General features: G+C 37.0%; 1 long non-coding RNA gene across 1 annotated transcript in view; it reads right to left on the bottom strand.

The window, feature by feature from the left end:
• Window positions 1-1183: 1183 nt before the first annotated feature.
• The window catches only part of LOC146600771 (uncharacterized), a 160183-nt gene continuing 134400 nt past the window's right edge, over window positions 1184-26966 (bottom strand). Inside the window, exons 3-4 of the long non-coding RNA XR_014897419.1 lie at window positions 2497-2629; window positions 1184-1257 (exon numbers count right to left, since the gene is read on the bottom strand). This is a non-coding gene — a long non-coding RNA (uncharacterized LOC146600771). The remainder of the gene's footprint in view (window positions 1258-2496; window positions 2630-26966) is intronic.

The following is a 26966-nucleotide window of genomic DNA, read 5'->3' on the forward strand; positions in this document are numbered from 1 at the left end:
AGGAATGTATCCTTGAAATATGCCTGACGTTTTACATCTGTACATATACAAATATGTAACCTAGTTAGATTATATATACCATATATATTATATATGATAAAATCTACAGAAACGGTAAATGAACTTAWAAAAAAGCAAAAATATTTTGATTACCTGTTTGAAATCAATTAAGAATCAGCTTCCTTAAAGTCCCAGGGTTTTCACATTTGTTTATGTGATTTTCACTCCTGAATATTTTCGTTTTTTTCTCACTTCTTGGCTCTTGTTCCTTCTCCTTGTCTTTTTGGTGGGCTTGAAAGGAGCCATTTGTTTAACATGGTTTATATTTCAAGTACTGTCAAGCATGACTGAATAATACTTGGCTGATTTCACAGGTTTCAGTTTTACAGCTGTAATGTTTAAGTCATTTGTTGACTCCATATGTTTGTACCCAAATAGCAATCCAAGATGTCTTATACACAGCACACATTTGTTGGCCTGCACAGAAGAGATGACAGTGGCAACAGCAAACTGAGTTACGTGAAGAAGAAATGATAGTTTATTCCAAAATTTCCGCCTTGAGAATGAAGTTAGACATCATCAACAAATCATATTTGTTGCTGAACTGAGTTGTTTCTGCTTCCAGGCAGTCACTTTAAAACCGAAGATGGTAACACAGACAAAAGGAAAACTGGTCTGAGTGGCTTCTTTACGAAGCAAACTTAATAGAACTGATTTTCAGCCTCCTATTTATGCAGAACTTAGTGCATCATTTAAGAGATGATTCTGGKAAGAACATACGTACAACGTATTTTAACATCATTCTCAAAGTTGAAACAAGATATGATTTTATGTGTCAGCCTTGATGTGCAGAATCTGCGTGAGGCCACTGATAATATATGCTTTAAAGCAGCTCCATGTATTCTTATGTGCAATTTCCATTTTATTCATTCTCCAGAAGTATATTGCTGTTTGATGCAACCTTTTCTAGAAATGCCATTAAGTTAATGAGTCACTACTTTTGTCTGGATTGCTCCAGATAGAGTACAGATTGACAGTTCTGAGAGGGTATCAGTACAGAGTATTCTGAAAAGACAGCAGTGACTGTCCATGAGSGAGAAATATACTGTTAATGCTTCTCAGTTGGCAGTCCCCAAATTGTGTTCCACAAGTAACTGGTAGTCAGCAAAGTATTTGCAGCTGGTAGGTGGAGAGCTGGTGGAACAAGCGGTGCCGACTCTGTGCCTGATTTCCAGCTGAGAGAAGCAGAACAGATGGCTGGGAAGGGAGACAGGGGGAAGAACAAACATCCACYGAGTAATGAACACTCTTTTGACTCTAAATGTGCACATCTATCTAGTAGGTCAGGATTCYAGCCTCATATTGGTTTTCTAGATAYGACTGGAAGAATAAAAGTAATTTAAAAAATAGATGTAACACCATTCGTAACAAAACAAAAAGAATAAAACAAACTATTTCTTTTCTATTTTCATGTAAGCATTAGTTTTAACTGCAAGTAGATTATTCTGTGATTGAGAATGGGTGGGAGAATGCATGGGAGAATGGTTCATGTGACACGGATGGTACCTCACGATTTGTTTACCATCCCACTCTTTCTACTGTGACAGAATACACAGCAGATGACAGGGCTGCCACTCTGCATGAACAGCCTTCTTCCTTTTGAACGGATATTTCTCTTCTCTGTGGAACAAAATGCATTTAATACAGAGCTATGTGAGCTAACCCACAATTAAATTAGGCAGCTGCAGGTATCACCATCTTCTGCTTGTGCTAGTTCTCTCAGCTTTAAGCTGCAACTGGTGATTACCTACGTTTTCATTCCTCCTGCCCCAACTTGGTAAATTTGCTCATTAATGTCTAAAAGAATAGGTTTTCCAAAATTTTCAGTCATGTCATATTTTACAGAGGCCATGATGTCTTTACTTTCTCTGTTCCTTCTGTACCATCTCTGTAAATCATAACAAACTTGAGCTAGGAAAAACAAAGATGTAGATTTTGCAAAGACCATTGATCTGCCTGAATAGATGCGGCATTTTCTCTGTCCACCTGCAGAGCTGTGTAGGTCTGACATTGCCATTATTTCAGCTATGTGGGATCTGAAGAGCACCAGTGTTACTGTTGTACAGATGTTACTTYTGCCTGAAAGCAGTATAGCCACATTTAAACATTACTGCACCAATGCTAAGCTCAACCTTGCAGAAGGACTTTATAGCTTGGGTATAGCAGGCTGAGCCGATGACAGTTTATAGCCACCAACACTGTGTTCTTCTGTATGAGAAAGACATATACACCCTATAAAGTGTAACCAAAGACTTYTGTGCAGGGCTAATCTCTAACATTATTTAGATAATGAATAATTACCGTGGCTACAACATAATTTCACCCTTCTGGAGAGCATTAGGAAAACATTGAATGCATAAAAAGAATGTAATTTCTAATGCCCTCAGCTTTACTGAATGCAGCTTGTCTACAGGCAATATCTTGCATCTACCTTACCATAAAAAACAAACTGTGACATATTCTGGTACAAGGCAATAGGCAGTGCCACTGTCTGCATTCRACATACTGCTCCAGCTTCAGAACTCCAAGAATACGGTGAATCAGAAACACAACTCAGCAGTGCTTAACTCTATCAAAAGAAGAAAGGAAATGATTCAGATTAATCCACTGAACTGTTTGTCCCTGTCTTGCACAAATTGGAGGTATAACATYCTTCCAGGAACTTCAGTCCACCATATGCTGTCAGATATCAAATTTGTCGTCACTGTTATCATTGATTTTTCTAGCAGTGAGTCAAGTGARTATAATCTTGAATTGCTATTTATTGGGTAAGGTGTGTTTGCCAGTGAGCCTATATAACTGTACTCTCAGGCATTTTGCTTATTTGTTATTAGTGGGTCCAAAGGCRGTATCAATATATAGACGATGGAGACAATAACGCTTACTCACACATTCTGAGCTGTAAAAGTCAGCCGTACAATCTTCAGAATTTTTTCTTGGAAAATTTTGCAATAATTTGATACATATACACATATAACTTCTTTCCTGTGCAGAGTYCTTTTCTGCAGATGGGAAATAGATGGAGAGGAATATGAAACAATTCCATCACAAATATCATAGCTGATGACAGCCAGCCCTTGTGGTCATCACTGGCATCTGGTACTGTGAGGGTCTTTACCAGCATTCACTCTGAACACTGCCTCCTCTCTTCTTAACATTCTCACATACTGGGTTGGGGGACAGGGAGAAGGTAAGACAAAAAACTTAGATTTGATGTAGAGTGCTTGTTTACTGCAGAGATTTCCCTTTGTGAAAGACATTTTCAGTAGGCTTTTGTGAAAAGTATTTTCAGCTGAGACTAGATTGCTTGAACAGTTGTAGAGAAGCGTATGTATGGACAGTCCTTTGTAGATACGGTAACACAATTCCATTACATGCCCAGTCTCCACCCTTTTATCTAAATGTTAGAATAAACTTGATTTTGGAAGTTTATTAGATAAAACACTCAACTGTACTGAGATTTTAAAAGTTGCATATTTGCTTTTCTCTCTTACCTTAGGGTGTGATGAAAAAATCATAGAAACCTAAGATTTTAATCTCCAAGTGGTTATCCTGATAACTAATAAATCTAACCTTTCCAGGCAGACATATGAAGTTAAGGGGACTAATTGATCATGTTGGCACAAAGGTGTTGTTCATTCTGCAAAGGCCAAGTTAATCCACATTGATGTGATTCAAATTAACCTTAATCAGCTACTAGGCTGACTGTGATTTCATTACTGGATATGCTACAATTAGACATCTCCTGTCTTTAAATGCCCCTCAGCTTTATTGCAGTGATTTTTTTTTAATAATAAACATCCATTTACACATCAGATGCTATTAGTGTAATTGGCTTTAAGATTGACTTTTTTGTGTAGTCACTTTTTGGTTCTGTTTATTCTGAAAAGGTCAAGTAATACAGATTGATGTGATCTAAATTAACCTCAAACAGTTACTTCTCGAAATGATATGTTGTCTTGAACGGAAAGGATCAGACAGTTCTCTTTTTCTTTTTTCTTCTTCTTTTTTTTTATTTATTTATTTTTGTTTTTTTGGTGTTCCAGATGCATAAATCATACGCATTTCATTCCTGGAGGCAGGTGCAAAATACTTACAACCCTATAAATTATCCTCATAATAGAATTCCAAACTAGTTGACTGTTCATTAGAAAACTTTATTTTTCCCATTGAAGCAAYCTGAGTATGCCACACACCATTCAAAAGATGTACTTTTCAAAAATGGGTTTTACTTTGCAACTCTATCCTGATCCAAAGCCTACAGACAGAAAGATCATCTTTTCCAAAGCTTTCTTCTCTTGGATTTCATTCCTCAGGCAGACAGCCCGAACACAATTTTTCAACTGCAAATGCACAAGCAGCATGTTTGGTTTTGGCACTGAACAAGTGAAGCAGGCTCTCTCATTTTATCTGGTTTCTTGTGGAAAACAGGTGCAATTACCTTACCCCTCTCCTCCTTCAATTATCTCAAGCTAAGAGTAATACCTCTTAACTGAGGCTTGATGAAATGGAAGCATACCAAGAGTGAAACACTCAAGGAGTGCCTTAGGAAACCCAAGATAAAAATCATTAGCTTTTCTCTGGAGGGAGGGAATTAAATGGGCAAGGTGAGTGCAATAACAGTAACCAGCTCTTCCCTTCTCTGCCATGTATAATCTCTAAAAAGAGTTAACTCCCCCAAAGGCAGAAGGAGGCAAGGAGGGGACATCTGGGAAAATCCCTGCTGGAGCCAGGCTGCAGCTCTGGGAGAGAAGCTCCCTCCTTACAGAAGAGGAAACCTCAGGCACCCCAGCGGCTCAGCGATGAAACGCCAGGGAAGACAAGTAGGGGAAGGGAGCAGTGCCAAACTGTCCTCCTGTCCTAGATAACAAAACGTCTCTCCACTGCTCTGCACTCAGGCAGGCTAATCTAGACACAGATATATGGAAATACAAGCTGACATAGAGAACAACCACAACTGTCACATCATTTATTGATCAGAATAAATGTTTAATTTTGCATTTAGTTGAAGACTGCACTGTAATCAATAATTAATTTGCCAGTTGTGGTTATTTTACATGTCCAGTCACCTTTCTACATGCAAAATAACCAGAACAAGCATATTATTAATTGATTAAATCCTGAACCTGAAAAATATACTGCAGTATGTTAGCTTTGCCAGTATTTGTATGAGTTCAGAGCTATTATGCTCTCTGATGACATCTCTTCACATATCAGACCCCTTGTTTTATTCTGTTCTGCTGAGATCTTCAAATTTGAAACTCGGCTCTGGGGAACAGTACACAAGGATAATGTTCTCTGGCCAGAAGCAAATAAAAGGAATATTCTTTAATCCTGTAGAATCCTCTAAAACAAACCAGACTGACTATGAAGAGAAATAAATATACAGAGAGAAAGGCAACTGGTTCTGATAGTGCTCCTAAAAACGAAAAATGGTTACTGGATCTCCACAGCTGTGGGAAAGCCAGTCTCTTTCCCTAAATAATGCAACACCTTAAATACAGAATTGTAAGAAGCTGCACTTACTCTGGGAGATTTGGGGAGCTTTGGGGCTGGGAAAGTCAACTGTTATCTCTGTAATGTTTACAGAAAACTGAGGTTGCTCTTTTAATTAACCTTGAAAGAAAAAATAGATAAAATCTCCRAATAATTCTTTAGAAAGTTTCAGAATAAATAGTCCTGAACATTATTCAGGATATATTTGGTCCTTACATTTTGAAACACAATGGGATTACCTCTTTTCTGTATCCTATTTGACACTGCATTTCTTCTAGTATGCAAAATGTGTAGGGTTTTATTCATTTTTATTCATTCTATATGGAACGGAAAGGGCTAAGACAGGCTTTGGTGAACTCCCATCCACTGTACATCTAGGGACAAACCTATCTTTCCTGGGATATCAGTTATATCTAGGCTCATCATATAAGAAGTGTTACAGAGAATAAGGCTAACTGCCATCAGTAAATTGACTCCTTAAGCAACCAATTGCATACAACAAACATTACTTAAAATTAACACACTATGTGTGACATAAACACTGCGACTAATCATGCAAACAGTTATAGTCAATGCCAATTATAGTGTAGGTTAGTAAGTACAGTTACAATTTCTGTTTATGGCAAGAGAAATAATATCATGAGTACATATGAGAGACTACATGCAGATGGTGAAAAGATTATGTTTGACATAAACTCAGAAAAAGGATAAATTAAAATGAATGTCTGTAAACAAACCACAGGAAGTAATACTGCRATACTAAAAATGAGCTTAAAGATGCAGTTAAAAGACTGACCTGCTCTTTCACTTAATGTCAAACTAAATCTGACCTGACTCTATGAAAAAGTTTAAGTAGCTTTATTTATGTAAGCATAAACAGGTGTAAATATATGTATGTTGCTATTATACAACTGCAGCATTTTTCAATTTGGCTGGAAATAGTATAAAGCATTATTGGGCTTTTGGCATACACGCCTTTGGGTGTGCCTGAAGAGATGAAATACTAGCACTCATACAGAGTGAAATGCTTCAAAATGGCTTTAATAAAGTTTAGAATGCATTTGGCAGAAAACAAACCTGAATCCTTGGTATAGGTGAATGACTTCAGAAATATGCAGATTCACACTAAGTAGATTTATGACTTCTTATTCATTAGAATACTATCAAGTGTGATTTTTGCATCTAGAAATGTTACCATGTCGAKCTAGGCTCTTATTCCATTACGAATGGAGATTAATTTAACACCAATTTATAAGCAACAAGATATGTAGTGTCAGTTATCATGCTACTACTCATTCCTTGTATCTGTCGTTCTAGATTGTCATTTRCAGACATTTATTTCTACAAAAGCATAAAATGGTACCAAAATAGTTTGTTGTTACAAAACAATAAACCATACTTTGCTGTTATTATTCTGGTTCTCTAAACAAGAGTCAGTAAAACTTAAATGAGTATGTCAATGACTGTTGTCAGTGGTTTGTTGTTATATTTTGTTTTATGATAGTGAATGTAAATTTATCAAAATCAGCCCTGAATAGTCTATGCTATTTTCTTAGCTCTTCTCTGCTGGCCTTTTCACCATCTTGCTCAATTGCACTTCAAAAGGGCCAAATACAAGGACGTTTTTAGTTTCACATTAAAATCTCCCAATTTAGCATCCAAGGTGAAAGAAAACCATGAAGGAAGCTAAGCTACCTTTGGAACATAACAGCTATAATGCAGATGAAACCTGGTGTTTTTCTTTGAAGAGAAGCTACCTGCTAAGCGCTCATGACCATGGGTGTTCAAAACTCAGCAGAAAGCACAGTTTATCTCCCTTCCTGGTCATTTTGTACTCAACAAGCTCCTGGGATGCTTTTGAATAATGTTTCATATTTAAATCTAAATTAGAAAACAGAGATCAGCCTTTGTAGAGACTATAAACTAGATTGTCATAACAACAAATTGACAGAAATTCACATTCTGTTCGAGCACCAAGATCACTGACAGATTTCACAAGAATTTCTTCTAAAAATTTGTCCTATGCGACCTAGCCCATTATTCTAAGGTGTACAGGAAAAAAAAGGAAGGTGAATTATCATTAATTTTGGCTAAAAGAAATCTATTTCTGCTCTGCAGTTTCTTCCTTGGCTTATTGCCACCCCTCTTCAGTTTTTCAGGATGACAGGGGTTTTTAAATAAGATAMCTAGATTGAATGTCTTGTATCCCCCTTCAACTAGTGGAATATTGGAACATTGGAACATCATATTTTAAACTATTAATTATTAAGTGACATTATAAGCATCAGTTATCAGACGGAAGGCTGTGACTAGTCAGAAAAATGAGAAACTGTGTATTTCTTTTTTAATATGTATTAGGTAATAAGTAMATATGACACTTCATGGAATACTTCTTATCCTATGAGATACTTCAACCTGCTTATCTTTCAGTATTCCTGGAATAAGGCAGAAAGAAGACTGGGACCACAGAGAAAAATTAATAAGGTGTTCAGTAAGGATTAAAAAAAAGATAAAAAACTTCTCACACACAAGTATTATCTACATGGCTGAGAAGCCAGAACTACTTCTAAAGCACCAAGACTGGAAAAAGTGGATCCACAGATACAACAGGTGAATGACTTTGTATGAATGACATTAAGTCACTGCAGTAAAAATGCTGCCACCAGCTCTAAGACAGGATATGAGTCAATGTCTTAAGTAAGTATTTTTGAACTAAGAGAAAAAGTAACAGACAAATGTCAGGAATASCAAAAGATATTTTGGATTCCCTAATGTTTATATCCAACAGCTTTCAGAAAATTGGGAAAATTCCAAAGATCTAGAGGACTACTGATCTTTGAATATTTAAGAAGACTACAAAGAATAACTAGGAACAATAGACTGGTCAGCCTGATCTTTGTTCACAGGTAAAAATCATTATGGATTAGAGATTGTAAGTATAAGTACTGCCCATCAGCTTGGCTTCAAAGAAGATAGATACTGTCATTCTGTTCTCTTTGAGGGGATTATGGATCCAAAAGGTAAAGGAATTGTGTTGGCATAGTATACTGAGCTTTTCCTAAGGCATTTTGTTTAATGTTTATGAAGCACTTTACAGAAAAAAACTACCTTCATGAATAAGTAATAATAAGCAAAGATTTAACTCAAAATTCACAGAATAAGTTAAAAGGGATCAACTGCTATCATTATCAACAGAGCTATTAATATTTGAGACTTTCAGTGAACAAACCTTTTGGCAAACATTATTTTCTGTCGTGATCTTCAAGATACAAAACCTTGTTGCTAAAGCCTGAGAAACACATTGATAGGATATGAGCCTTGCAGAAGGACGGCTTAAGTGATCTAAGGGTTCCTTCTGATAGCAACCTTTACAAAATCTATGAAAAACAAGTTTGTCTGAATAAGATCTCTGAAACACACATTTAAGAGGAAAATCCATTTTTGCCAAAAAACACATGAAAATGGAATACAGGTATCTGCTGCTGCTTTGCTGGTATTAGACCAGTCATACATTATAGACAGCAAGAATTGATAAAGAACTCCATAARCCTTTGGCATTCACTAGTTTGAATCTGAAAAAATTCTTAGAACTTGCCAAATACTTTATTTTAAGAATAACAGGCTGGAAACCTGAGAAACTAACGAGGGCCCCATAAGTGGATCATCTGAAATATGTACGTTTGCTTTTGGGTCTTTTAGAGAAGAAACTTATATAACCCACTATCACAACTTCATGACGGGTTTGACTGAATTAGTCTTCTTCTATCAAACACCAGTCATTAGTAATGGCAAAAAGGCTTATTATACATTTTGCTAACCTCTGAGACAAGCTAAATCCAACATTGTCACTTTTAACTTTAGAAAAGGAAATGAAATGGCTTAAAGCCTCACACTCTATAAGTCATACTAGATATAAACTCTCTGAGGAGTCTTGATGACGTTTGCCTTCCCAATCTCATGTCCTTGGGCATACTATCTAATTTTAAATATAAGCCCATTGCAAAAGCAGCTTTCAAGATTTAAAGCATGATTTACAAAGCAGTTGTGAAATATGTGTGTACATATACATATGAAATATATGTAGGTAGGCATGCATTATACATATATATAAATATATATGCATATATGTATATATATAAAGTAAAATACATATAGGAGTTCTAATAGAAGGACTACAGTCTACTTTTTCCACTGCTGCCACCCTTGATTTCCTATGATCAAAATATCATTGTACAGCCAAAGTCTGCTTTTTAAATAGAATGATCAAGTAAAGAAAAGACCAAGTATTTCATAATATATTTTATGTATCTTATGTGCTGATCCACATCTATGAATGATATCTGTGATCTCTAGGCATCTGGTAATGGCTGTCCTCAATACGCTTATGTTAACCTTTTGGTCAACATTTTAAGTAGCTTAAAGATATGGCTCAAACTGCAAATCTGACCACTATTAACTTACCCATTTACTTAATAAGAAACCCTCAYATACTTAGATGACTAGAGTCMCAAGGTTCAAATGAAACCTAAATCAAATAYACTGTAGTTCTCTGGCCATGTCCTRGACAAATCTTCCTCTGTAAAGGCTACTGGAGGACTGTGTCAAAACCAGCCTACCAGCTAAGTAGGAACTGCAAAAAAGCAGTGCTACAAAAAAGATGAATGAGTATGAATCTTCCATTCCCTTCATTTCCTAAATAAATCTGGTTTTGGGGGTATTCCCTGTCACTCTTGTACATGTTTCTTTAGGATAAAATAAACCAGCCCTTTTTTCTTTTCCTCTCCTGTCCTTCTCCTCTCTCTCTCTTTCACTTTCTCTCTGGCTCTCTTTTTCTTTTCAGAGACTCATAGTTTTGCACGTACATGCTTAAATCCAATCTGCTTCCATCAAAATTTATTTAAATAGCCAAAGTCTTTTTTAACTCTGGTTCTTAATCCTTAGCCCATTTCAGAACATACTGTCTCTTCYCTGGATAGTGTATCCATCTGTTATGTGCCAAAGAGATTGACATTATATACACTCAACCAAAACATAAATATTCTGTGTTACTTATAGATGAATCAATATATTGAATAATTCATAAAGATTTTAAACAATATTTTAATCTAATTAAATAAGCACTGTTTATATTTTATTAGTTGGTACTAAGTTTGCATTTAAGTGGCATTGCCTTATTTAATTACACTTTGTACAAATAATTCATTTGATTTATTTTTATACTATTATTATTTTTATGTCTGCATTTATTTCTTGATGATAGATTTAAATAAGACTTGAGAAAGGGCTTGAGGACAGGGGAATGAGAAGGGCTAGGAGAAAGTAGTGTATCTTTTATTAAATAGTCTTACTTTTTTTTTCTTAAATGGTGTTACTTAAAAAAAATCTTTGAGCTAAATTCTGTCTGTTTTGTTGAGTATTACATTAAGCCTTGTACATATACGTAACTGTGCAGCAGTTTTATGAAGGAGATTGTTAGGGGCCGAAGACCATACCACACAGTTATAAATCTGTGTTTGTCCTGTTTCTACCCTCCTTCTTCTGCAGTGAGCTACTGGATGCTGTTAGAGCCTAAATAGCGGGTTAGATGGATCTCTGGACCAGCTCAGGATAGTAGGTTTGTTTTCATGTTCTTAGTGATTTGGAGCACAATAAGTGCTAGAACAAATGGAAGTTCCAGATAGCCCTATCTGTGTAAAAATCATAGAATCACAGGATCAGTAAGGTTGGAAGGGACCTCTAGAGATCATCTAGTCTAACCTCCCTGCTCCAGCAGGGTCACCCAGAGCATGTTAGACAGGGTTGCATCCAGGCAGGCCTTGAAGATCTCCAGAGAAGGAGACTCCACAACCTCTCTGGGCAACCTGCTCCAGTGCTCCATCACTCTCACAGGGAAGAAATTCCCCCTCACGKTCAGGTGGAACTTCCTGTGGTTCAATTTCTGCCCATTGCCTCTTGTCCTGTCACATGGGACAACTGAAAAGAGTTTGTCCCCATTCGCTTGACATCCTCCCTTTAGATACTTATACAYACTGGTAAGATTCCCCCTCAGTTTTCTCTTCCCCAGGCTGACGAGGCCCAGYTCTCACAGCCGTTCATCATAGGGCAGGTGCACCAGCCCTCTGATCATCCTTGTAGCCCTATGCTGGACTCTCTCCAGTAGCTCCAMGTCTCTCTTGGACTGGGGAGCCCAGAACTGGAYRCAGTACTTGAGATGAGGCCTCCCCAGGGCTGAGTAGAGGGGCAGGATCACCTCCCTCGACCTGCTGGCAACAGTCTTCCTAATGCAGCCCGGGAGACCATTGGCCTTCCTGGCCACAAGGGCTCATTGATGGCTCATGGTCAATGTGTCATCCACCAGCACTCCCAGGTCTTTCTCGGCAGAGCTGCTCTCCTTCTGTCCAAAATGAGAGCACAAGCCCAAAAGACAAGTGAGCCTGGATGACAGAATCTCTTCATTCCCAAACAAGAATGAAAATTATCCAAAGTTCAGATGACATCTAATAACATTATAGTCACTGAGAATGATTTTTATTGTCCCTAATGAACATTTGATAGTTAAGTCATATTCGAGCAGTATCTGAATCTTTCAAAATAAGAATCTGTGTTTTCCCTGGAGAAGTATGTTGCTGAATGCAATCTGTCAGCATGTCAGGCTTCTCAGACTCCTTCACTGTAGTAAAAGATGATCAAATCTTCTTCCATGTTTTATGAATTGAAGGTGTAAGTCAGTTTAACCATTAAATAAGTCAACATTTCTCTCATCTATCAGTTACTTTGATTTTATAGATAAAGGTATAACTCCTATTGCACGTAATTAAAAAGGAATAATTTATTTCACAATGTAGTTTCCATCACAGTCTGCTTCAAGTCTAAAATGAGGGCAACCACTAACTGTAATTTTTCCTTTTCTAACCCATTCTCTCAAACGAGGAATGTGAATTCACTTTGATTTTTCATTTTTTATAACAAGAATTGTGAAGTGTTTCATATATTTAAATAGCTAGTCTTGAAAAAATAATAATCTAGGAACCTAGCCCTTTCCCTCAAATATCACAGAAATATTAAATTGCAGATAGCCTCCTCTCTTGTCGGTTTTAACACTGAAGAATCAAAAGACACTCACTTGGATTTCCATCTTGAATATTATTTGTTTTATTAAAAAAAAATTGTTTCCATTGAATGATCAAAGCATTTCCTTCTTGCAACACTAATACTAATCTCCTAATCTTCATCTTTTCCTCATTTTAAAATTAAACCTATTTTCTTTTCTAGAAACCATTTATTCCCTACTCTTTACATAAATATAGTATGCTGTTTATCCATAACATTTCTGTGAATTTCTTTTACTAGTCAATCACCAAACAGGAGCTTAATTTAGAGCTTTGGCTTCACCAATATGTTCTCACTGAATGTTCCCAGCTAATTCYAGATAAGAATCATGCAGACATATATTTTAAGGCACTCAGATATGAGCATATGTTTCATTTATGCCCTAAAATAATTCTCACTGCCTTTAAAAAATCTAACAAGAAAAATTACTCTACATGTATATTATGAAAGTGTTATATACATGCAAGGACATCTATTTTAAAGCACCTGTGTTGTATCTGCATTTACTGAATCTTCTATTTATGATTCAAGGCAGCCACTGGGGATCACAGTGCTTCTTCCTGCTGCTGCTTGCTGTGGAAGGAAGCTACTGAGCTTGGTGACACCACTTGGGCTCATCACCATTTTACTCATCTCATCATCCTCCTCCTTAAGAATGTCCTGACAATAATGTTGACACCTAATTTACTAATGCTGTTATTTGAATTGAAGAAGTGTACAGGAAAGATAGTTCATCCCCTAAGTGTGTTAAGGCAGTTGTCAGGACACTGTGAAGCTGTGCGAGGACCCTAGAGCTGAGCCAGTTTGGAGGGTGGGAACAGCAGCATGCAGCAGAGCACATCACTGCATAGGGGCAGCTTCCAGATAATCAGTTAGGCACCCACTGGAAGAAACAGTTCAACTGAKAAACCGGCAGCTTTTGTTTCCTTACGTTTTTAATCTCTGACAAGTAAGCTCAATTTTATCCACAYACTTCACACAAGCAARTCTCAAGACTTTGCAGGTTTTAACRTCCCCTGTAAAAAGCACACGAAAAAGAGGAAAGGAACACCTCTGATATGTGATTGTACATTTCTGAACGAAAGTACCCTTTTGTATTTTATAAACTTCAAGGTATAAATACAGCCAGCCTCCACTTGAACGTGTAAATGTGCAAAATCAGACTACAACTTTCTCTAGTCTCACAGTGAGTACCTCTCCTAATGGATGATYGACAGAAAAGCTATTCTAAGATCGGCAGACTTTCTGCAACTTTGAAATAAAGTATGGAGACCTGCCTTCTTACACGCTGGGGCATTTTCATTTTGTAAGGAAATTGTTTCAGAAAAAGATGAGTTAATTAATATGTGCTTTTCCTCCTCCCAGAAAATTCTTAATAAACATTACTGAGGAACAGCTTCTTTTAATGCAAAAAAGTATGTTGACATTATCCTGGGCCTCCAGTTTCCTGTTAAATCCCAAATATTTTCCTCTGTTYTTTGCAGACTGGATTTGTTTCCAAAAGAGAAACACCTGTGTTACACACCTAAAAATTACATACAATTTCTCACCTCACTGGGCCTGTGCTTTACAACGCTCACTAATTGATGCTTAGGAGAATGCTATTGTACTTTCTGACTGCCTTCTGTGTACAATCAGTCGCAGTTTAAAATAAATCCTGTTACGTTTTAGGAGTGGATGATTACTTTCTCATTTTTGGTTCCAAATATGCTGGTTGTCGCTCAATTTATCCTGTCCTTTATCCTTTCTATTTTCTATTTCTTCCTACTTATTTTCCTCCCACCTCCTAGTGGGGATTTTCACTCATTGGCTAGAATTCAGCAGAAATAATAAACCCAAGTAAAGATCTCCAGTAAAAGAYTGCTGCCTAAGTGCATGACTGTGGATGCTGGAGCTGTGCCCGGACAAAACCCTGAGTGTGCTGATCTGTCCCTCCCCGCTAGAGGGAAGCGATTAGTCATGTCCGTGGCAGCATTCAGTCCCCCAAGATAACTCTCCACAGGGATCCTCACAGCCTGGAGCTCCCAAAAAACGGGGAAGGTTCAAGAGTGGGGCCAAAGACAGGCAGCTTTGTCCTTTTGTTGTAATTGCATGGCAAAACAATGATGACAAAGGTCTCTCCTCAGGCTACAGCTGCCTGTTTTAGTTAAAATTGCCAGTCAGGTATCAGCCAAGACAGTGTGTGTAGGGAGGGGTTAAAGTTTATATACAGATTCTGTTCAGGTGTTCAAGCACAGAGATATGACAGGAGAAAAATATGATTTACTGGCCTRTGTTAATATGATGCATTATCCATCTGATGCTATAAACATGCGCAAATCATCTATTGTCCTTAGATATGAGAGGGGATGGTCATCCCCCAACAATGCTACTTTCAACCTGTGTGAGCTCTAAAAATGCTGCCTTCTCTAGGCCTGCCTAAATATTACACAGCACAGGACTTCTAAAATGTGGGGCTTAACCTTTAATATTTACTCTGGTAGAAGCTATATTGGTTTCATCCAAGATTATGTTTGATGCAATCAATGGAATGACCTCTCTAAGACGATAAAACTAAAGTTCAAATGTTCTTGCCGGGAGCTTGATAGGGCCCCTTGAAGGATGTGGCAGATGCAGTCTGCTGGAACGTAGGTGAGAGGCAATCAGGAGGTGGAAAAGAGCTGCAGCATGGTACAAACAGTGTACTGAATGCAATACGTATCTTTGATAAATGGGGAAAAAGATTACGAAYAAAGTAGTACGCAACTGAATAACGTATGGTAATTCATATCTGCAAAGGGTCTAAGTTAAAACATGGGCTGACAACTTCAGCACTGGTATTTCCTAGGTTTTGTATCTTATTTTGCAGCTTCTGTTTTCTTTTCTCATTACTACACACTGGAATATGCCTGTGTGTAATTTGGAATAAGCCTTGGTATATAAAGATGATGTGTTTAGTGAAMTCACTCTGATCTCTTGTACCTTCCTAAAAGTAGCAGATTTGGAGAGGTCGTATYTAACCTGCAAAGGCTTACTTACAAATATAAGTGACTAAGAATAAATAAACCAGATAAAAGGTACCTTAAATGCAGTATGACAATAGGTGATAGAAATCAGAAATGCCTCTGCTAAAGACAGCAGCAGTTTAGAGGTGTAGAACTGAAAATATGTGCATCACAGATCTCATAGCCAATGCAGATGGGAAGCTGGTTTGTGGAAAAGTGCAGGTATTGTTGGGTACTGCTCAGCTCTCACTGATCACTATCCAGGGAAGGCAAGGAGAAAACGGCTTCTTCTCTATCTCAGCTGCTATTTGCATATACAAGCTTGAGTTTCTGGCTTATAGTTAGTAAAACATAACAAAAGGAAGCACCTTTGAGAATATGAGGAATCAAAATTCATAAAAGATCTGTGATGATTTTCAATTACAGGGTTAGGTTTGYAGATCTAGTTTGAGGTGGGTTATTTCAGCTTCAGCAAAATAGGCTTGCTCTTGGAACTACCTTTTTCATGTTACAAAGGCCAATGTTTGAAGGGTAGAAGGAAAGAAGAGCCGTTAGAAGCTATTTACATAGTGAAAAGGAGAACAGATACAGTGTAAGAAGAAATGTGCACCACACTGAGCCCTCAAAATGTATTCTTTGAAAATGCAGCTCTATTTGGTTATATCATCTTGGCAGCTGAAGTAATACTCTGTGCAATTATCCATATTAGGAAAACTGTAAAAATTAGTAATGGCTCTGTTTATAGCTTCATTTTTCTATGCTTAGTGTTCTACAGCCACAGTTTTATTTGCCATTATATTTCAAAGATCGCTCCAAACAGTTTTTGATTATGGAGATTCCAAAAAGCTTTATCAGCACTCAGATATTACAAACTGTCTTGTTTAAATCTCAACATGATTATCAGTTCTCTGGACAACCTTTTATGGGTACTAAAGCTTGTTTTTTCAAAAGAAGCCCTCTGTAGCAGGTTTTATACCATGCTCTGATTTCAGATGGGTGAGTACATCAGAAAAGAATGAGCTGCTGTTAGCATTAGCAATGTTAAAATATCTTTTAGGGGAAATAACTTCACTTGAATACTCTATTTAAAATTTTAAGATATATGCAAACCTTTCTATCTTCAAATACACTGCATCTCTTTCATGTTGTCTGTTTCTCTCAAGTGACAGGAAAAACAATAGGATCAAACTCTTCACCCAGTGAATAYATTCACTGTTATGTATCTATAGGTTATGCAATTGATACAAATATAAATTTACATGCTTATGYTGTTTGATTACTAGGTTTGATGACTCGGGCAATTGTGCTGCAAAAAGCTGTAGGTGGAAGAAATAAGGATAAGTAGCAGTACCAATATGTTTCAAGATTCACTCATTGGAACACAGCGTATCATAAAACAGCTGCAACATATGATAACCTAAAGCAAGCTAGGAAGGTGATATGTCCATAATTTGAGCTGAAGACAGAACAGTGATGAAGAGTTACTGTTTATGTATGTTTTACTGACACATGTTTTGCCTACACATCTCCTCCAGATTAATGTGGACAGCAAGCAGTCCGATACCTATTACAGATTAAAAGAGAACATATTCCGCAACCCCTCCTCCCTTCCGCAGGTTTTTCTTGCTAAGAACTCTTCAACCAGTTAAGTGGTGCTGTTATTACTTGCTCTTTGGGAGGTTCCCTCTCCACCCCACGGATATAGCAAGAAATCATCACAAACATCCTAGGAGTTGTAGGCCTGTTGCAGAAATGCAAATTCCTAATTTTTGTGGCATGAAACTGAGGTAGTCCCCAAAGCACCTAGCCACAAATAGGAAGAGAACCTTCCTTTTGGTAGSTGCAGTGAGAGGACAGGAAATCTTTCGGCTGTTTTGAAAAACCCATTKGAAGTGCTTCTCCAGATCTGCTCTCCAGGCTTGTGAGCATGCACACTGACAGGCCTCACAAAGCAAAACTCAGGAATACGTGTATGCCTTGGAAGAAGAGTTGAGCATGGATTTCAAACACTGTTATTGCAACTTCTGTGCTTCTTAAAGGAGCATAATAACCTACCATAAGCAGGCCAGATGAAGAATAGTAGCTAAATTCACCCTCAGACCAATCTACTAGTCATTTCRGAATGGATTCACTGATGTTTGACTGAAACATTGATGTTTCCTCAAAGGGAATTTACCTTGATAGTGTCTATTTGTGTGTACATTGTTTAGACACCATTCAAAGTCAAAAGGCCTGGCAAGAACCTGCTTCATTATCTCAAGTCGCAAGCTCTGCAGAAAACAGTAGCTTTAACTGGCTCAAACCAGAGATTCTTAAAGACACAGTTCACYCCAGTTTCCCCTCCATCAAAACACAAGAAGAAATAATCCACATTAACTTGATAGTTAATTTAAAATCCTCATAACCAGTTTATTAACCACACTCAGTGCAAATTATTCTCTTGACATGCATGCTTTGTAAGCCTGAGGATTTCCCCTCAGAGATCATTGTTGTAAAAGTTTGATTTTGTTCTGATTGTTCTATGTTCCATAAAGAGTCAACAAAAGCCTGTGCTGATATTCTGTCATAGCTTTCCTCTAGTAATCACAAAAAAGTGTTTTCTATTTCCCCAGAGCAGATGCCTCAGTGTCTCAAAAAACTGTTCATTTTATCTTTTGCTTTCTTCAGAAGCAAACACAAATCTGTAAGATAAAATTATTTGCAAATGTAATTGTAATAAATAAATTTAAATGGAAGGGTTTATTTTTTCATTTATTCTTAAAAGGAAACAACTTTGTCTCCATGACCTAGTAAAAGTACATAAAAAAATAAAGCCTGTAGCAGTCTATTTTAAAAAAAGCATTTGGTAGCATCTGAAAAAGGAACAGTTTACTCAGCTTAGTTTCAACCCACAAAAATACTGTTGGCTTTTTTATTGCTTCTAGAGTATTTTAAGACCCCTATTTACAGGGTTCTGAAGCCTATAAAAGCCCATTTCCTTTATATTTTTGTTAAGGAAAAGGAGGGGGCTGAAAGTACAATTTCAGAAGCATATGGTTAGGCAATACTGTTGTCAAATATCAGAAGGAAAGAATAGTTTCCGAGAGGCCGTAAAACCACTAGAATGACAGTGAGATTTTAAGTGAGCAAGCAGTAAGAGTATTAAAGTCCTCACAGTCCTCACAGTAGGTGACAGTTTGGAGTCTCCTGGATAATATTCCAATGAAAGGAAAAGTCTAAATTAAAAAACAGTCACATGCAAAACCATGACCTAAAGCAATAGTTAGCGGAGAAGTTTAAGGAGACCTTACAAAGGCAACACTGAAAAGTTTCAGTATATAAATGCTTTCCTTTTGTTGTTTGGAGTGTCAGCTGTTTCCACAGCAGGATTATTTGTATAACTGCTTTGTGTACCTAGTACTAATTTAGCCTCCTAGCATATTGACCTTGTATCACTTTAAACTTTGCACAGCTATTAACAGATTATGCTACTACTTTGTAAATCAGTTTTCTGCAAGATTTTTCTCTTCCAAGCAGGCTTTTGTATTTCAATATTTGCCCCTCAAGGTATTTCTCTCTAGTCATCCCTCTGTCCAAATACACTAAGGGCCTGTCAGTCTGGCTTTTGTTTTCMCTGCCTAAAAACAGGTGTAGAAGGATAGTAAATCCAACTCAACAGAAGAATTCAAGGCCAATTTTCATTCAAAGCAGAAAGCATTTTCCAATTGTTGAACATCAGTTTGAAGGCTGCAGAAGTATGTTAAAATCTGAACACTCTGGAGACAAATGTCAGTGCCAGAAGATTTCTCCTAAGCAAAGGTAAGCCTGTACATTTAAAATCTGAAAAGTTTTATCTCCTTTTCACCTTTTTTAAATTTTATTTTTCCAGCACCACTTTTCCTCCCCAGGAAAAATCCTGTAGAAGCAAAAGCATTATTTTGTTATTGTTCTGGCAATGGACTCATTTTACATTTGCTTTAGGGTGCAGCATGGAAACATTTTCTTAAGCAGCAGTTCTGGTTTAAGCAGTGTTTCTTCTTGCCTCACCTCCATATTGCTCTTTCCAACTCCCACCCTGCCATGCTAAAACAATATCATCTGTAGGTCCTAACAACAATAAGAAAAGCCCCCTTTGAGACTGATTTTAGCCTGGGTCAGTTCTCCACTCCAGTCAGAGCCACAAACAGAAAATACGGCTGGTAAAAAAAAAAAAAAACAGTCTTGCATGTGCCTACCTTCCCACTAAAGGATGTTCATTCATGGAAAGATGTTAATGTTGTTCAATAAAACAAGATTCTGCACTTTTTTTCCAACTAATTAAATATATAAAACAAATGGTATTATATAAATATGTGTTTGATTGACATAACCTGTTGTTTGGGGTACTTCAGAGGAAATAAACCAGAACATCAATAAATAATCTGAGTGGAAGTTGATTTATGGTCAGTATATACTTTTTGTTGAGTTTATATTATCAGCTTCATCACTTCCTACTTATTACCTTTACTAACTCAGAAGGAAATAAAGTTTATATTTACCATAAAAGCATGGTATTCCTGTTTAAAGATGCATCTTTTTCTGATATCCCCAAAGAATGAAGAAACATTGAGATGCTTGCAAAAGAAGAACTGTTTCATGTTGCACTAACAGAATGTTAGAAACAGGATACGATYTGGATAATTTAACAGTTGCCAAATAAGATGATTAAAAATATATTCAGCTGAAGACAGTTCTAGTTCATGTTTCTAAACGTATTTATCCTTGCTTTTAGCTTCCCACATATGACATCTCTTTGGGCCAAGAAGAAGAGATTTCAGTGAAAATCAGAATTAGTGCTAAATGGTGTGAAATATGAGATGGAGATATCTTGTAATATTGGGTAACGCAAACTGTAAAAATATGAGCTGTAAAATTTAATCTTAAATTACTTTATGCTGCTGATGTTCAAGCCAATTCATTACAGCTGCACAGTGCTGGCATAGAGCACCTTGTTCCGAAGAATCATTAACTCCTCACCATCCTTGTCATATATCCCAAACTGGTATGGATCATCATCCTCAACCTCCTCACAAGGCACACAGGCCAAGAAACTGCAGAGCTCTACTTGYTCTCATCAGCGTGAACACTTTTACTAAATCCTATTAAATTATGTTTCAGAAGAAATTCTGCAACTTGTATCTCTGCAGGGATTACTCACTTTCCATATAATCTGCAGGAGAAGGGATACACATTTTGCAAGCAAAAGGATGTTACTAACRGCACAATTACTTTAATACATGATGCTAGAGGTTAAGTGGATGAATTTGTAGCAAATGCATGTTTCAAAAAAATAAAGCTAGACCAATGTCAAGGATGGTCCTGTGATTAAGACATGGGATTTGTGACTGAGACCTATTCCCTATTCCTGCCAATGATAAAACCTTTGGAATAGATGACTGCAGATTAGAATAGCACAAGAAGAAGGATATCCCACCCACTCCCATGTCCTACTTTTTTATGTTCCTTATAGAGTCCAACAAAGCAGATGGTGGAATTTCACCCATTTTATGTAAAAAATGACATGGTATTACAAATTTACATGGCAAAGTGAAACTTTTTTTTTTGTTCGTAGTGTATAGAATTTTGGATCATTACTTTGAAAGCATGATTAACTAAAACTCAAAATTAGTCTGTGGAATTACTCAGGATAAATTYTACTACACTGTTAAGAGATCAACAACTTTTTTAGCCATATGTAATATAATTTCAGTAAAATGTTTAATATAGCAAGAATATGTTCTATACCTTGGAAAAGATGGGCATTAGTACAAGACACACCAAATGCCGGAGGACCTCACCAGAGGAGACATGATGTAGGTCATCCTGAACAAACAGCTCTRCAAGAATGAGATCAATAGTTGAGCTCTCTGTACTCTCCTTTAGGATCAATCTTATTTAATAATTGTACTACTAACCTTGGCACAAAATAGTTGGATACTAATTATATTTCTTCATGATACAAYGTTGAAGGGAATCAATAACAGCGAGAGAGCTGGATATATTATGGACGGCATTGAGGATGGGACACAGATATGAGATAAAATCACCTAACACAAAGTGCAAGATTTTACAGGCTACTAACAAGAATTATTTTCTATTCTCATTCCTAAAGACAGAGAAAAATATGGATGTAATAGTGCATCACAGATAGGGAAATTTTAGCTGTCTTGTGTAACACTGATTTTTAGATACTGTGTAATAATACACAAGAGATGAATGTAATCCAAAGGCATATCAAACAAGATGTCTCCAGTAGAAATTAGCAAATGATAATGTAGCTATTKAAGTCACTGATGAGACCTCAAATTTTAATTCTGCACATATTTCTGATAAGCCTTCTTTAAAATTAAGAATTTAAATTGGATCAAATGAAGTGGARGACTACTAGAATGATCAAAGAACTATAGAGCACATCATAAAACAAGAGCCTTTTTATCCTTGGCTATTTASCCTAGAAAAATGGCTATGAAGGAGGCAAACTGGCTTATAACGATCTCAAAATGAAAAGACTAGAAGGGAGGAGCAGTTATTCATACTAAAGGAAAATAATATGGTCTGAACGCATGAGTACAAACTGACTCTAAGCAATTTTATTTGGGAAATTATAAATTAGTTTCCAGTTTTCAGCAACAGGAGAAATGTTGGTTAAGTGGCTCCCAGTTCTGTGTGCCATGAGTGCGGGGATCTGAGTAACACCTTTTCTCCCTTCACAGAATGAGAACTTGGGCGAATTGCTCCCTTTTTTAAAGGCAGGGCATGGTAAAACTTGATCAAATTTGCCCACCAGGACACATTATTCATAGTGATGCAAATGCTATAAAGAGGTAAGACTAGCTGCGATACTGTCACCTTTGTGTGTCAGTAAAATTTCTTCAGTGTGTGGTGACCTATCATGGGAAAGGATGAAAATCCCTTCAGGTACTTTCTAGTTTAATACCTTTGGCATTTTTTTCTGATAATCATTTATTTTAGCTGGAGCTTGTTCTGAAGTGACTGTTTATGATCACCTCTTGTGCTACCAAACAGAATACTCTCCTTCTCTGATGAACAAATTTCAGGTCTCTTAAATGTCCTGTTCTTGCTCCCATTTCACCCCCTCCTCACAYTTGGTATGAGAAATAAAAATACTTTATAGTGTTGGCTCTCTGGCATCATTTAATCTCCACCAAATACAGCCATGCACAGCCACAAAGGCTGTATTTTGCACTGCTCCTAGTAAACAACAATGATGGAACAATAAATGCAGACCATCCACTCACACTGGTTTTAATGATTTTGGAGGGAGATAGATCAGAATGTCAGAATTAGAGATGAGCATTCTGCTCCTCATTTTTGACTTTAAGTCACAAGCTTTGAAGACCTGAGTTTGATTCACAGAGCAGCTCCCCATTGAAAAACTTGCTATATATAAAATGAATAGAAAAGTGATTGTGTTTGTAATTTATAGCAAGCATAATATGCTTTTTTACTTGTTGTTTAGCAGAGGTAGAGGATAAATACAAATGGAAAAGGAATACACAACAGAAAATGTATTTCAGTATATTATAGTAAGAATGCTTAGCAGATTATTACAATCATTCCAAGGAGAACTTTTGATCCTTATAAGGTTTCACAGATCRTCTACAGATTTCTAACAAACAGCCCTATCTGTTGTCTAATAATAACCGGCTCACTGAAATGTTAAAAAGCCCGTCTGAATCATTCAATAGCCTTTGTAACTTCTCCCAATGAGCTACAGTATCCTTGATCCTGTGCCTATTATTCTGCCCTTTCATTATAGYATTACTAGTCATTGAAGCCCCCCTTTTTTTTTAATGAACTGAAGAATTTTGTAGGCAGGAGCACTGTAGTATAGTTCCTAATTGAGACACTTTCCCATATTTTATATTTTGATCATGCTTAGCTACACAAGGGCAATAGTCAAGTTAGCTTAATAATAGCCAGAAGAAATGCCTCTAATCCAATTGGTCACAGGGCACATATCACCAAAACCAATTTCTTTATAATTAAAAGGTGCTTGCGGGCACAGTGAAAGCTTGGAAGTTGCCCAGGGATTTTGGGGGAAGTGTGGGGATTTTTTTTCCCATAGACAGCAACCACACTGAAGCAATTTCTGAAACACACTGATAAGCTTTGCCTTTGAATTTACATTAAAGAGCTCAATAGTTGCTACCTGTGAGAACAGCTCATGCTTCTAAACTGACTTGTGTCCTGTAGAGATTAAGGACACAAGGCCTCCAGGAGATTAGCACGTCACTTGGTTTAAGTGACATTCAATCCATTTTATTGACATGGACTCCATCCTGCAAAACAAGCACTTTTAAAGAGAAACATAATGAAAATTTTGTGTGGTTTTACGGGCCAGTGTATAATGGCTTTTCATGGGCCATTGCTAGCCGCTATTGGCAGGTCTGTAAACGAAACCAACAGCACTTGTTACAGATGCCTTGTTAGTACATGTCACTGCATACTAATACAGTGGAACAGGCCCAAAGGAACTTTACATTGCTTTTTAATTTTACTGGAGCACTGACATGGACTAAGGACATTAGACCTCATTCATTGCATCAGGCAGGCTATTACYTTGTAGTGCTACAATCTGTATTTCAGTATGGTATTGAATCAGAAGGCCACAGAGGTCTCTGATTTGACTACWAATTGTTGGTTTTCAGCAACATGAACCAGGGTCTTCACTGCAGAAAGGAAATCAGTGTGGAGGTGAAGATTTCTCTCCCTTTCCTTTTCAAAGCCATTCTAGTCACAGAGTACAGTCGGGATGCTCAACTTGCAGTCAAGGAGCTGCAAAGTGCGATTGAGAATAATTGTTGAACTGAAACTGCACACCAGCTCTGGAGATCTGACAGTCTGAAAGACATCCTGCCAGCTACCTGGACTCCACTGTTCTGGGGAAATAAGCTTTTTGCTAATACTTTGGAAAACAATTTGCCATTCTTTTTCTTTTGATCCGTAACATAAAGAGACCACTTGTACTGAGGTTGATACAATGCATGAAACTGCTATGCTGGTGAGAAAACAGCAGTAAAGCACACATATAGACATATTACATTAGAAAGTTCAACAGCAAGTACATAAACTATAGCTAACTAAAATTCAGTGACATATGTTAATCCAAAATGAAAGGAATGTGATATATTTTTATGCTAAATCTTTTCCTGCTAGCAGAAGTACACAAGTATTCAAATTRAAGATGGCCTCCTTCAGAATGTTTGCCTTAAGTCAGGAATAATTTTAATTATTTCTTGTTGTTAACCGAAATGAAACTTTTCATTTTGACTACCAAGCTCATCATCAACTATTAAAGAAATATTAAATAAGGAATATCCATGTGGATWCCTTCTGGTTCAGGAAATTATCTGAGAGATACATAGTACCATATGTATGAACCATACCTCATAGAACCATATACAGTCACAGCATATACTGCAACTGTGAGGAGATGCAAGGTATTTAAGTCATTTATGATAATGTCACAGTCTAGTGCTACCAGCATATGTTACAGTCTAGTGCTACCAGCATCTGCCTAAAAGCAGGTGTCCATGAAAAGCGTGAATTAGCACCTAGATAAAGTAAGAATTAATCCAAATACTCACTTGAAAGTAAAACAAAGTTAATAAAATATAAAATTGTACTAATACCAAYATGATTTTAGAGCTTCTCTGAGTTCCCTGCATTAAGATAAAACTTTAATTTAATCAGGAAGTTTAATATCCAGATCACAGAATTCATTCTGCTCTTGGGGTCTCCTGGAGAGGCTTTCTGAAGACTGACTTAATGACAATGCTAACTTTCTTAAAGGGTGCCATTAGTGTCACATGTGAGCGTTAGGCAGAAGCATATCATGCTTATAAGCTACTTGGTATTCTGATGCTGCAGATGAAAGCAAAACATCTTTCCATGGTTGGGCCAACTGGCTGTCATGATGTTTGTTCCGGTTGCACTTGTGTTTGCTTCATTGCTTTTGTTATGTGAAAGAGTAGAACATATCTCTTCAGGGACTTTCTGCACAATGAAAATCATGCTTTATAGAGAGGTCAGAGATAAATATTTAAGTAAATATGAACTGATAGGAAAAGATGTTCCTTTTCTTATCTAACTCCCTTTCCATTTAATTTCCTTAGCACGCTTCATGCTTTGTACTATTTATGAATTTTTGTCCTACTTATTAACTAAGAGAATTCTTGTCTTTCTTGGCCAGATAGTAGGAACATTTTTATCTATACAACCATTGTTACAGCATTTGTCCCACATAAAAATATCTATAACGTCAGCTGTAGTTCCTCTGACTTGGAATGAACTAGTGTTTGAATAGCACATCAGAACATCCTTCTCATGTATTACTCAAAAGAAAGCATCACAGAATCATTTACAGGCTGTGGGTTTAGAAAAAAAAATCAGTCTCATGTCAGGACACAATATGTTTAAGGCAGTAATAGTTTCAAGCACAAAGCTGACAGAAACCTGTGTGGTTTTTGAAGCTTAARTGCTCAAAGGAAAGCTTCTCCTGATGATGTTTGACAACTTCCAAGGGAGAGAAGGAGAAAGGAAGGGAAAGAAGGAAAAGAAGCAAGGAGGCAAGGAAGGAAGAGAGGGTGGGAGTGAGGATGACAGAATGCAGAAATAGGAAAGTGGAGTATGAGTCTCCCCAAAACCCCAGTGGAAAGATTCCAGATGAAGCACCACAAAAACATGAAGTGAATCTCTGCCTGGGGTTTGTCTCTTTCAGATCCCGTTACATCAACAAGTCTACAGAATCACAACAGTGGTTTTTATGAGTGGCACCTCATTTAAGAGTAGCATTTTATGCTACTTCAGAATGAATGCATGTGGTCAACTGCCTTTCTCTGCAGATTTCTGACCCGGCAAACTTGCAGAGTGAACTTAAAGCGTTACTGTTTGAGATCATTAGGCTCCTGTTATGATCAATTAAACATGGGTAACAGGTAATCAGTACTCGCTTCTGGGTTTTCACTGCACTGCTTTCATTCTTTTCATAGCCCTACACACAAATACACCTGCRCATATGCGGATTTGTGCACACACATGCACATACATATGTACATATCCAATGGGAAAGTAGCTGTAAGTGCACTTGCTGTCTGCATGGATGAAAACTATGCTCTTGTGCTTCACATAGACAATACTTTTCAAAACTACATAAGTAAATTATCTTTAGAAAAATCAAAAAAACTAACAGACAACAGCTATAAGTTATGGAAGAGTATTAAAATGTGTCCTTTAATTCCATTGATATTTAATGTTTGTAAAATAACTTTAAAA

Source organism: Rhea americana, unplaced genomic scaffold (genome assembly GCF_003343005.1).
Source record: "Rhea americana isolate MKP2758 unplaced genomic scaffold, rheAme1 scaffold_116, whole genome shotgun sequence".
Classification (NCBI taxonomy): Eukaryota; Metazoa; Chordata; class Aves; order Rheiformes; family Rheidae; genus Rhea; species Rhea americana.